This window comes from Capricornis sumatraensis, chromosome 19 (assembly GCF_032405125.1).
Source record: "Capricornis sumatraensis isolate serow.1 chromosome 19, serow.2, whole genome shotgun sequence".
NCBI lineage: Eukaryota > Metazoa > Chordata > Mammalia > Artiodactyla > Bovidae > Capricornis > Capricornis sumatraensis.
This window is the reverse complement of record NC_091087.1, coordinates 9630700-9643619: the sequence shown is the minus strand read 5'-3', so window position 1 is coordinate 9643619 and position 12920 is coordinate 9630700. Positions and strand designations below refer to the sequence as shown.

The 12920-nt window shown below is 42.2% G+C and overlaps 1 protein-coding gene across 3 annotated transcripts in view; it reads left to right on the top strand.

Moving 5' to 3' along the window:
* The window catches only part of GABRB3 (gamma-aminobutyric acid type A receptor subunit beta3), a 281905-nt gene that overhangs the window by 39340 nt on the left and 229645 nt on the right, over positions 1-12920 (top strand). The gene's annotated exons all lie outside the window — the stretch shown is intronic.

Below are 12920 nucleotides of genomic sequence, written 5' to 3'. Positions count from 1 at the left end.
AATTGTGCAATAATTTGAACATTCTTTAGCATTACCTTTCTTTGAGATTGGAATGAAAACTGACCTTTTCTAGTCCTGTGGCCACTTGTAAGTTTTCCATATTTGAGTGCAGTACTTTAATAGCATCATCTTTGAGGATTTGAAATAGCTCAGCTGGAATTCATCAGCTCCACTAGCTTTGTTCATAGTGATGCTTCTTAAGGCCCACTTGACTTTGCACTCCAGGATGTCTGGCTCTAGGTGAGTGATCACACCATTGTGGTTACCTGGGTCATTAAGATCTTCTTTGTATAGTTCTTCTTTGTATTCTTGGCTCCTCTTCTTAATATCTTCTGCTTCTGTTGGGTGCATACTGTTTCAGTACTTTATTGAGCCCATCTTTGCATGAAATATTCCTTTGTTATCTCTAATTTTTTTTTTTACAAGATCTCTAATCTCTCCCATTCTGTTGTTTTCCTCTATTTCTTTTCATTGAACACTGAGGAAGGCTATCTTACCTCTCCTTATTAGTCTTTGGATATATCTTTCCTTTTCTCCTTTGCCTTTCACTTCTCTTTTCTCAGCTATTCAAAAAAGCAAAATTTTGCTTTTTTGCATTTCTTCTTCTTGTGGATGGTTTTAATCACCATCTCCTTATGATTTACGAACCTCTTTTCATAGTTCTTCAGGCATTCTGCTCTCAGATCTAATCCTTTGAATCTATCTGTCACTTCTGCTGTATAATAAAAATTGTTTTTGTTAAGTTACTAAGTTGTGTCTAACTCTTTTGTGACCCCAGGGACTGTAACCCACCAGGCTCTTCTGTCCATTGAATTTTCCAGACAAAATACTGGAGTGGGTTGCCATTTATTTTTCCAGGAGTCCTTCCCATCCCAGGGATCAAACCCGTGTCTCCTGCATTCACACGTGGATTCTTTACCTCTGAGCCACCAGGGAAGCCCAGTAATAAAAATGAATGTTTTCAAAAACCATGTCCTCATGGGATAGGGTTCATATAATATCAAGTAAAAACTGGAATATGAAATTGTTTGAACAGAATAATCCCACTTTTAGGAGACTATCTATCTACATTCTGAAGTAAATCAAAGTATTGATGTTAGCGAGTACATGAGAAATGACCAAAAGAATCTATTCCTGTTGGCTTACAGAATTCATCTGTTTTCAATTTCTATCTTGATGGAAATATTTACATTGACCTAGCCAAAGAAATATAAAGCCAAAAAAACTATAAAGAAAGCTGAGCGACAAAGAATTGATGCTTTTGAAGTGTGGTGTTGGAGAAGACTCTTGAGAGTTCCATGGACTGCAAGGAGATCCAACCAGTCCATCCTAAAGGAAATCAGTCCTGAATATTCATTGGAAGGACTGATGCTGCAGCAGAAATTACAATACTTTGGGCACCTGATGTGAAGAGCTGACACATTGGAGAAGACCCTGATGATGGGAAAGACTGAAGGTGGGAGGAGAAGGGGACGACAGAAGTTGAAATGGTTGGATGGCATCACTGACTCAATGGACATGAGTTTGAGTAAACTCCGGGAGTTGGTGATGGACAGGGAAGCCTGGTGTGCTGCAGTCCATGGGGTCGCAAAGAGTCAGACATGACTGAAAAACTGAACTGAACTGAACTGAGCCAAAGAAATGAAATTTATTTCTATTTGAAAATATTAAATGACCAATCTTGCTCTGCTCTTATTTTCTGTATCCACTCCTGTCTTGCATGGTGCCTTCTTCTTCCCCTAGACTGTTGTGTCGTCACTGCATTCGAGGCCCGGTGTTTTGAAGCGGACAGTGGAAATCACACAGACATGGATTATTTTTATAGTCAAGCATTCTACAAGGAAGTGAGTGCCCATGGCCTCAGCCGTGTTAATGGAGATAAACGTTCAGGGTTTCTCTGCCGCTCTGGGAGTCAGCACATGAGCGTGACCCGGCACATCAGAAGGCAGTGACAGCTTCTGCAGGCCTGATGGTCACACAGGAGGCTAAGTGAGGAAATCAAGAGGGCCAGACCCAAAAGGGAACGGGGGCATGTTGCTGGTTGGTTTCCTTCCTGGAAAATGCACTCTCTCCAGACCTGAGCTAGCGAACATTGGTGACCGTGTCTGTGAGTGGGGGTGTCCCAGGCACTCAGCGTCTTCAGGCCCTTCGTGAGTACCTGCTACCTGCCAGTCCTTGTAGGAGCGCCTGTTGTGTGATGTCCGACTGGAAGCACATGCTAACTGGTTAATTCCTTCACTTTCGGTCTCAAAGCTACGCTGTGCTCCTAACCCACCACCCTCAGCTGAAGGCCTTTCCCTGGAGGAATCGGCCTGCCTCCTGGAGGCAGAGTGAAAGTGGCAGGACGCTTTCATCATGCTCTTGGTGAACGATGCCAGGTAGAAATGTGCAGCTAACAATTTCAGAGGGAATAGTCCTCCAGATAACAGTTCCTGTCATGTTTTATTATTTTCCTTCCCAATAAACTGTTGGTAAAGGAAATTCCATTATACCTTACTTTAAAACAAAGTACAAGAGTTGCCTTACAATTTTATCATGTGGTTGGGTAGTGTATTTCCCTGATGTTTTATACTCAGGAAGAAATAGTTTTCTGTGATTCCACTAAGGATACTGAATTATGTAAGTAGCTTCTATTTTGAAGGGTTTTCAAATATGATGGAAGTCTTTGTGTTAATGAATAATTATATCTGACTATCTACTGATCAATCTATCAGAAGTTAATATTTCCTTCAGTTCATTCAGTTCAGTTGTGTCCAACTCTTTGCAACCCCATAGACTGCAGCACGCCAAGCCTCCTGGTCCATCACCAACTCCCAGAGTTTACTCGAATTCATGTCTGCTGAGTCTGTGATGCCATTTAACCATCTCATCCTCTGTCGTCCCCTTCTTCTTGTGCCTTCAGTGTTTCCCAGCATCAGGGTCTTTTCAAATGAATTGTTTCTTCAGATCAGGTGGCCAAAGTATTGAAGTTTCAGCTTCAGCATCAGTCCTTCCAGTGAACACCCAGGACTGATCTCCTTTCGGATGGACTGGTTGGATCCCCTTGCAGTCCAAGGGACTCTCAAGAGTCTTCTCCAACACCACAGTTTAAAAGCATCATTTCTTTGGTGCTCAGCTTTCTTTATAGTCCAACTTTCACATCCACAAGTGACTACTATTGACCTCCTTCCCTACACATGAATGTTATTAATTACCCATTCTAGCCCCTTAGTGCATCTCTGTAAGAACAGCCCTAAATGGTATACTGACTTATTCCCCTGCTCACAGCACTCCTGCTCATGTCTTCTATGTTTGTTTGTTTACTGAATTTTCACATCAAGTCTTTAGAGTTTGTATTATTGTATGCAACATTTCATGCAGGTATTGAAATACAGAGTGCCAAGAATATCAATATGGGGAGAAAAATGATGTGATATTACGAGCTCTGTTCTCCTCTTTTAGTTGTTTCATAGGTAGGTGTAGAAACAGTCCTCATGCTGGCCTGGCCTGCATGTTCTTTGAATGCACATGTGGCTTTTGTCTACCCTGTTTCCCATGTGTGTCCCCAGAAGGAACCAATGAGTTTAAAATATGCCCCTGTCTAAACTCCAGATGGAAGTGTAGGGAGTTAGCAAAGCTCAAAGGGGTTTTATTCAAGTTGAGAATTCAACAATGGTATTGTTCTGGTGAGAGTTGTATACAGTGAAAAATCATTCTTCAACTGGTGGGAAGAAGTCTTGAACACTTGAGTTGAAGTGAAAGGCTTGCTGTAGTAAGTAGTGCTTATTTGTATGTGTCTACTGGTTTGTTTTCTGTTATTTACTTTTGATTTATTATTGTTTGATGATTGCCTTCATGCTTTATTTAATTGGTCACATATTTCCTGCAAACAACTACATTTTTAAAACAAGCAGAATTATGAAATGAGTGTTGATCACAAACACAACTTATGGATGAAAATAATATTATTGATTGGTTGAAAAGTTTAAAAAGAGAGGTTTCATCATTCATATTAGTGTGGTTGAAATTAAAGTAATAGCTAAAAGGATGATGCCAGTATGACTAAATGTTGAACCCAAGTTTTACGTATGATTGTTTTGACAAAAGTTATTTGCCACTTTCTTTTTTAAGAGGGGTACATGTGTGAATTCATTTGTTGCTTACAAAGGTCCTTTGAGGAAAATATATTAATATTAGCCCTTTAAGACTTTTATTTTATTCAAATATAGTTGATTTACAATGTTGTTAATTTCTGCTGTATTGCAGAGTGGTTCAGCCACACATACACTCTTCTCATCCTCTTTTCCATCATGTTTAATCACGGGGTGGTGAATGCAGTACCCTGTGCTGTTCAGTAGGACCTTGTTGTTTATCCGTTCTCTGTGTGATAGTTTGCATCTGCTACCCCAAACTCCCAACCCTTCCTTCTCTGCCATCCCCAGCCCCTGGCAACCCCAAGTCTGTTCTCTTAAGTCTGTCAGACTGTTTCATAGTTAAGTTTCGTTGTGTCATATTTTAGATTCCACATATAAATGGTATCATATGGTATTTGTCTTTCTCTACCTGACTGACTTCACTTGGTATGTTAGTTTCTAGGTCAATCCATGTTGGTTCAAATGGCATTATTTCACTCTTTTTCATGGCCAAGTAGTATTCCATTGCACATATATACCGCATCTTTATCTGTCCGTGAACGCTTAGGTTGCTTCCATGTCTTGGCTATTGTGAATAGTGCTGCTATGAACATAGGTATACTTGTATCTTTTTGAATTACAGACTTTTTCTGGATATGTGCCCAGGAATGGAATTGCTGGATCATATCGTAGTTCTATTTTTAGTTTTTTGAGGAAATTTCATGCTGTTTTTCATAGTGGTTACACCAATTTACATTCCCACCAATAGTGTAAGAAGGTTTCTTTCTCTCCATACCCTCTCCAGTATCTGTAGACATCTTAGTAATGGCCATTCTGACCAGTGTGTGGTGGTGCATCGTTGTAGTTTTGACTTGTGTTTCTCTAATATTTACAGATGTTGAGCATCTTTTCAAGTGCCAGTTGGAGAAATGTCTATTTAGGTCCTCTGCCCATTTTTCACTTTGGTTTTTTTTTGGTATTAACTCTTTTTTTAATTGATGAGGAGACAGAGGTGCAATTGGGTTGAGTAATTTTTGCCATGTCATACAGCCAGGAAAATGTAAAGACATTCTGAGCTCTGAATATTTCTTCTTACCTTCTGAATCATACTTCTCATTAGGTCAGTCATTAATATTTGTGTAAAATCCAGACAAAAATCACACAAAAAATTAAAATGGCCTTAAAATGTAAGGGGAGAGTAATGGCCATGACTGTTCTGTTGACTGTGAGCGAGATGAAGGTGGGCTCAGTTCCCCCTTTGCCCTCTGTGGCCTTGGGCCAGACTCTCCAGCCTTTCCGCATGGTGTCCTACTTGGTATAGTGGGAGCAGTGTGTGTGTGCGTGCGTGTGTGTGTGCATGCATGTGTGTGTGTGTGTGCAAACTGGGAAACTGTAGCTTTCATTCTGTAAATCTTACTGTTCCTCATGTTCCTTATCACTGAATCAGTGAGTTTTAGTGTTTCAGGAAAGGGGATATCACTAACGGAAGGAAAATATATTTTCTCAGTTTGGACCATCAAAGCAAAGCAGGCATTTGTTAGGCTTCTCCAGAGTTTAATAGATTTGAAAACTGTTTTTTTTTTTTTTTTTTTTTCCCTTTTGTTTATTTGTTCTAAATTTCCTTTTGGTTGTCTTGGTGTTCCTTCCATAATGGCAGAGAAAATACTCCTTTTGCTTGATATGGGTGGGCCATTTATGTGTTCAGTTTATACATCCATTTTACAATATTAAGTGAATGCCTTTATGGGCTTCCCTGGTGACTCAAACCAAAAAGAATCCACCTGCAATACAGGAGACCTGGATTCAGTCCGTGGGTCTGGAAGATCCCCTGGAGAAGGTAACAGCTATCCACTCCAGTATTCTTACCTGGAGAATTCCACAGAGGAGCCTGGTGGGCTGCAGACCATGGGGTCACAAAGAGTTGAACACAACTGAGTAACTTTCACTTTATGCTCCAGGCCTTGTTCTAGGTTTACATCTAGGGTTATGTCAGGGAAGAGAGTCAAGTCCCTGCCATTCTGGAACTGACAGCCTGTGGAAAGACAAACAGCAGCAACATGTGAGTATAGCCCTGTGTATCCTGCAGGGATGTCTGCTTTGGAGCTTGAGATGCTGAGCAGAGCAGGAGTGTGGGCCGGGGCAGCAGTCAGGGAGGCCCCCGTATGAGGCGGGGATCTGGGTGTACACCTGGAGGAGGTGAGGCAGCAGGTCACGCCAGAAGGAAAGACTGTGAGTAGAGGGGATGGAGAGGGTAAAACTTTTGCTTGAGGAAAAAAAGCAGAAACAGATCTGTTTTTGGCACAAGGAGTTGGGGGGAGAAAGGAGATATTGAGAAAGGGCGGAAAACCCCTCTTACGCACAGGGTGCTTTGGGGCATGTCATGAAGGCTTTAGAAACCCCCTTCTTTTGCCCTGATGCTTTTTCTGCAGGAGTCATGCACAACAGCTTCAGGCCTTTAAGAGCCCTGGACATTAGCTTGGTGCCTGCCCAGTGGGGCTTGGGAGGATGGGGCAAGGTGATGGTCGAGGTGTGCTGTCCTGTTCCCTGGTCTCCCCAGGTCTGTGTGCCCTCAGGATGGCAGTGTGGAGGAGGGCCCTGTCGACGGGTGGTGGGCAGGACTGTGAGACTGGGAGCTCCAGACTTTTCTGCTTGTCACTTCTGAAGGCCAGTTGTAGGAAATTATGCTCTGCAGTCTGTAGACTGAGGAGTAGAGTGTTCTGAACACCTTGCAGCTGGGACCATAGGGAAGGCAGAGACCCAGTACTGTCCCATGGCTGCCCTCCACACTGAGAAGGCAGGAACTTCCGATGCTTTCCCAACACTATCCCCCCACCCCACTGGGAAGACAGGATGCTGTCGCATGACTGCCTCCCACTCCACTGAGAAGGCAGGGACCCCATGCTGTCCCATCACTGGCCTTAGTCCCCTACTGCTAAGCCAACAGATGCCATCTTGGAGAGGATCTGGAAAAGCAGGTGAGATCCAAGACTAGAATAGATTAAAAAAAAAAAAAAGAGTATAAGTATGTATTTTAGAGGTAAATTATTGAATCAGATTTGTTTTGCTCATGTATTTTCAGTGTTAGCTATACCCAAAGTGTGAACCTTCTTGAGGCTAATCACACAGAAAGCTACATTTTCACTGTACATTTCAGTGTCATATGAGCAAATTTATACAAATAGATGTGTTTAAATTGCTTGACACAAAACCTGGTCTATATAAGGGGCTAAAATAAAAAGTCACCTGCTGGTGTGATATGGGCTAATATATCTAGGAAGGGTCAGAGATATTCTGAAAAGTGGCACACAGATGGAAACATGAGAGTTCTTTAAGTTTGAAAGATCAGGAACAGTCCTAAAGCACTGGTGTGGTCAGATCTGAAATTAATCACTGGTGACTCTTCTAGAGTCCCTTGGACTGCAAGAAAATTCAACCAGTCCATCCTAAAGGAGATCAGTCCTGGGTGTTCATTGGAAGGACTGATGAAGCTGAAACTCCAGTACTTTGGCCACCTGATGCGAAGAGCTGACTCATTTGAAAAGACCCTGATGCTGGGGAAGATTGAAGGCAGGAGGAGAAGGGGACGACAGAGGATGAGATGATTGGATGGCATCACTGACTCAATGAACATGGGTTTGGGTGGACTCTGGGGGTTGGTGATGGACAGGGAGGCCTGGCGTGCTGCGATTCATGGGGTCGCAAAGAGCTGGACACATCTGAGCGACTGAACTGAAATGAACTTCTAGATTACTATGTTGTTGTTGTTTAGTCAGTAAGTTGTGTCCGACTGTTTGCACCCCCATGGGCTGTAGCCCTGCCAGGCTTTTCTGTCCATGGGATTTCCTAGGCAAGCAAACTGGAGTGGTTTGCCATTTCCTCCTCCAGGGGATCTTCCTAACCCAGGGATTGAACGCATGTCTCCTGCATTGGCAGGCTAATTCTTTATTCCTGAACCACTGGGAAAGACCTTTTTGGGAATTTTTGGTTATATAAACTAGTCTCCCCCTTACGCGTATCTTGCATTGCCAATATGTGCACTATGGCCAAGGCGGTTACCTGGTCACAAAATCCATGGTCTCTTTTGTCCCTGACATGCAGTAAACTGCATTCCCCAGGCTCTCGTGGAGTCAGGTGTGATTTTGTGCTTGAGTCCCCTGGAAGTGAGCCCCTTTTAGCTGTGGCTGTTACACACCCTGTGAACATGCTGGGTGAAGACTGCCCAGACTAACCTTGGAAGCTGTGTGTTGAAGGAGATACAGTCTGCATATGCTTGGAGACCCACATGAGTGGAAAGGACCACTTGCATAGTGCTATCACATACGAAGAATTAAGTTTTGATGGTGTTTGGGTCTGGGATCTTATTGATACAGCTACTCTAACTAATCAGTCTAATCTGATATAAGCAAGATATGGTAAACCATTTGACAGAGCACCCGTCAGCTTTTCCCTCATAAGAGTGTCTTTCTTTTCTATTTAAGTCTTATCTTTAGGTATGTGATTGAGGAGGGTAAGAATTAATCTGGGTAACTCTGAAAAAATATTTTAACGATAGACTCTAAGGCAGTGAGAATGCTACTCAGATTATATTTTAGTTAGTACAAATACTGTACTTTAGTGTTTCGCAGGTATATGGTTTAGAATTTCTGACATGTATATTATAATTTTGAACAAATAAGTAAGTATATTGTAGATAATGAAAGCCAGATTTCTCATTGTCAGAGAGTAGAATGACAAATAAGGATGTGGACGACTAGAATGAACCCTGCCATCTGTGGACACTTGGGTTTTTAAATATATGTATACAAAGAGAGATATATAGGAATAGATACAGATGAGTGGGAAGTGGTTAAGTACGCATAGACTTGGATGTCCCAGGCCTGTCTACTGGTGCCCAGGACACAGTGATACCTCAGTAGCAATGACCACACCTAACTTCAAAAAATCTTGTTTTTTAAATATTCTCCAGTAAAAACCAGTACTCCTTGAACTGATTGCAGAACTGGTGCAGGGAAAGAATGAGGCGAGCCTAGACTATCTTTCTGTATTGGATAGTAAGGAAGTGTTGAAAAGTGATGGGACATGATTGAAAAAATATAGGAACCAAGTTGAAGGGTCTTCCAGTGACCATGTCTGGGACAATTTGAGCAAGAAAGAAGGATAAGAATGGATATGACTTGGAGAATAAAAGTAGCCCACAGAATGAGGAATCTGTGAATAAAAATGTAAATAAGCAAATAAGGAAGGCAGGCCAGCACTCCACCATGGTACAGATGGATTTGGAGAATCACCATTTAGTAGGGATCATAGCAACAACTGGTTCAGGCAAGAGTGACCTTTGTGTGCTAAAATTAGTGGGTGAAGTTTTGATGGGAAACAGTATTTGCCTAGTTTCAAAGTATCTCCCTATAAGATATATATTAATTACAAGAGGAAGTGATAGTGAGTTTCCCATGTAGAAAACTCTGCAGACATCAGCTTAACCAAGTGATGGAAGTCACCTTTCTAGCTTTGGCACAAAGACATCCCACATCTGATACAAGGCACTGAGAGGAACAGCTTGTTGCTTCTGTGATGTTCTTACCCCAGACACAGAGCCTAAACTGAATCATGAGGACACATCAGACAAATCCAAACTGTAGACAGTCTGCAAGATACCTGGCCAGTCCTCCTCAAAATACCCAAGGAGTACGAGCAACTGAAGATTGACAGAGGGTTTAAGATTCCAGAGACTAAGGGGCTAAGCCAACAAAATGCAACATGTGATCCTGATTTGGATCTTGTCCCAGAAAGGGATTTTAGTGGATCTGTAGGTGAAATGTGAGTAAGTTCTGTAAGTGAGACTCCCATTGTTGATTTCCTGGTTTTGACCATTTTACTCTGGTTTTGTATGATATTAACAGAGGAAGCAGGGAAGATGTTATATGGGAAAATGTTTGCACTACTTTGGCAATGTTGTCTGTCTGAAATTATTTCAAATGAAGAATTCACAACATAAAGAAATTAGAAATAATTCACATGGAAGTGTCATTACCCATTGCTTGCTATGAAGTGAAGGCTCTATCACTTTGGAGGTGTAAACTTATTTGAACGTCTTGCATGGTAACTGGGAAGACAGCTGAAGTTACAGCCACTTAAACTTTCCCAGGAAAATATATAATCCATTGGAACATTTTCCTACAAGAAACATTCTACAGAAACATTCTGTCGGATTTCTGCACCAGGCACAGCTCTGTAAGGAACGAGCGAATAAGGAACAGCAGTTGTCCTCAAGGATGTTACGTGTTACTAGTGGCATTCGGCAGGTTACAGCCAACTTAATTGCATGTGTTTTATGCTACCTGTGCTGAGATAGCCCAGAAGGGAGTAGGGGGAACCACTGATGTTACCAGATTCATTTTGCAAGCAGAAAAAAAAGGATCGAAGAACAAGTGACAGTTCAGAAAGATGGGCAGACTGTTCCCTAGGAGAAGATTATTCTCAGTCAAGAGCTCTGCATAAGTAAAGGAAAACAAATATGAAAGCTTGGCTTGTTGGAGAACAGCTAGAACAGAGTGGTGAACATTTGGACCGTGGCTGCAGAAAACATGTGAAGGAAACAAAAACACAGAAGAGGTGTCTCCAGATTGCAGATGTGCTCCCAAGGGATCTGCTCGTTCCTTGTGGATAAAGAGTTTGTTTCTGACAAGAAATGCAGGGAGGAACACTGGTACAGTTGTTTGATACCAGTTTCTTTTCTCTTTGGAAATAACCAATTGAGCTTCGGGAGTTGTGGGTGCTGGTTTGCCTAATGGGCAGGAAGAGAGAGAGGGAGGCAGTGATAACCTTGGTTCCCAAAGTCACCGGGACAGCAACCATGGCTGGAGGCCAGGTGTGTGTCCATATTGGCTGACTCCGTGCCCCAGGGGTGTTTAGCTCTGTGTCTGCATGCACAGGCACTGTCTCCATGTGTGTAGAGACAATCACTTGCTTAAATTAAACCTGAGAAACTCATTCTTTGCAAAATTATAGCTGATGAAGGCCAGAGCTCGATATTTTTTAGTGTAGATCGCAGTCTACTATGGCCCCCTTTGCCTGGCAAAGCAATAAAGCTATCCTTGTCTCCTTCACCCAAAATTCTGTCTCTGAGATTCAGTTTGGCACCAGTGTACAGATAAGCTGAGCTTTCTGCATCATTATCAGGATGTAGAATGATAAAAAATGCCTGTAGCAAAGAAGGATACAACATTCCAAAGACTCAAATTATTTTATCATGGAAAAGGTACATGATATATATAGGCCTATTCAAAGCACACATAATTTTATATTGTGACCTTGATAATATTAGTGTCACAGATTTCTTCTGCAAACTGAGTAGGGTTTTCCTATGAGTTTTCTCTGATTTGTGTGACCCCTTCCTCTTCTTATTAATGTGCTTATCCTGGGCAGTACTTGAAATATTCTCAATGGAAATACTAAGGCCCTTTTGGGTGACATTTTGGAAGCTACTCTGAAAGTCTCAGGGTTGAGAGTTTTATTAAAATGAAGTCACTTTCCTGGGAGATGAATGCTAAAATCTAAAATAATACAAAGCTATGATAATATGAGGCAAAGCAGTGGGCAGAGAAAGGAGTGGAAGGAGACTCTAGGAGGTGGGGGTCCAGTGAGGCCAGGCCAGTTCTGACACACACAGGCAGAGAATCAAAGGCAAGCCTTTTATAACCAAGGACTACAACTGAATGGGTAGCAGCAGAAATCCCCAGTTCTCTAGTTAGTCATTGTATTTCTAAAGGAATAACTTTGCATTGGGCTTCAGTTTCCTCCTACATAAAATTAAAAGGGTTACCAAGATGATGGGTAAAGATGCTGCCAGCCTTGAAATTCAGATATAAGGGCTGAATGTTAAAGTTCAGTGAACAAATTCCCTTCGTTTTCCTCTTCAACCCAGATCACATGTAAGAAGTGAAAGTGAGAAGCCAGTTTCAATTTTGAGCCACATCTCATCTTGTGGTTTATTTTCCACCCGAGAGCCTCTTTCACAAAATCTATACGTGATCCCGGAGGATAACCAACTGGAAGTCTCAGAGTTCCTGATCTTTGTGTCTCCATGAGACAGGAAAGGGCAGAGCGCAACCTTTAAAAGAATGATATAGCCATTAAGGACACTACATAAACTGGCTAGAACCAACGAGGTCCAGGTTGGCAGACGAGTCAGCTTCCACTAGACCTTGGGCCTCATTATACACACATTGTTAATACATCGGCTGGACGACACACTCACAGGTGCCACAACAGTTCTGAGGCTGACCATGAAAGGGCCCAAAGTAGGCGGTGGCCCAGTTCCTGGAACTCCCTGCCCCTTTCCCAGAAGAGCTGGAATAATTCTCACACTCATGAGCCTATGGCATTACCCAGCCCATAAAAACTAACCACTCATACCTTTTGCCTTCTGAGATGGCCCACACTCCATCTGTGGAATGCGTTTCTCTTTCACTTTCTTAGACAGACCAAATTCTGTCTATAGAATGTGTATCTCTCTAAATAAACCTGCTTTCACTTTATTCTGGCTAGTTCTTGAATTCCTTCCTGCTTGAAGTCAAGGACCCTCACGTGGCACCCCATCCCAGGGTCTCACCGGAGACCTGGGATGTGACTGTCCTCTAACACCCCATCTTTTTCTGCAACACCATGTTCTCAAATTGTCTTTTATAGATGATGAGTAATTCAAATAGTCACCCAGAAATTTCAGTAAAGTAGCTCTTAACTCTGTTTTGTGGGCTAGTTCTGCAGTTCTACTAACTGCCTTAGAGCTGAACCCCAGCAGGCCTATTT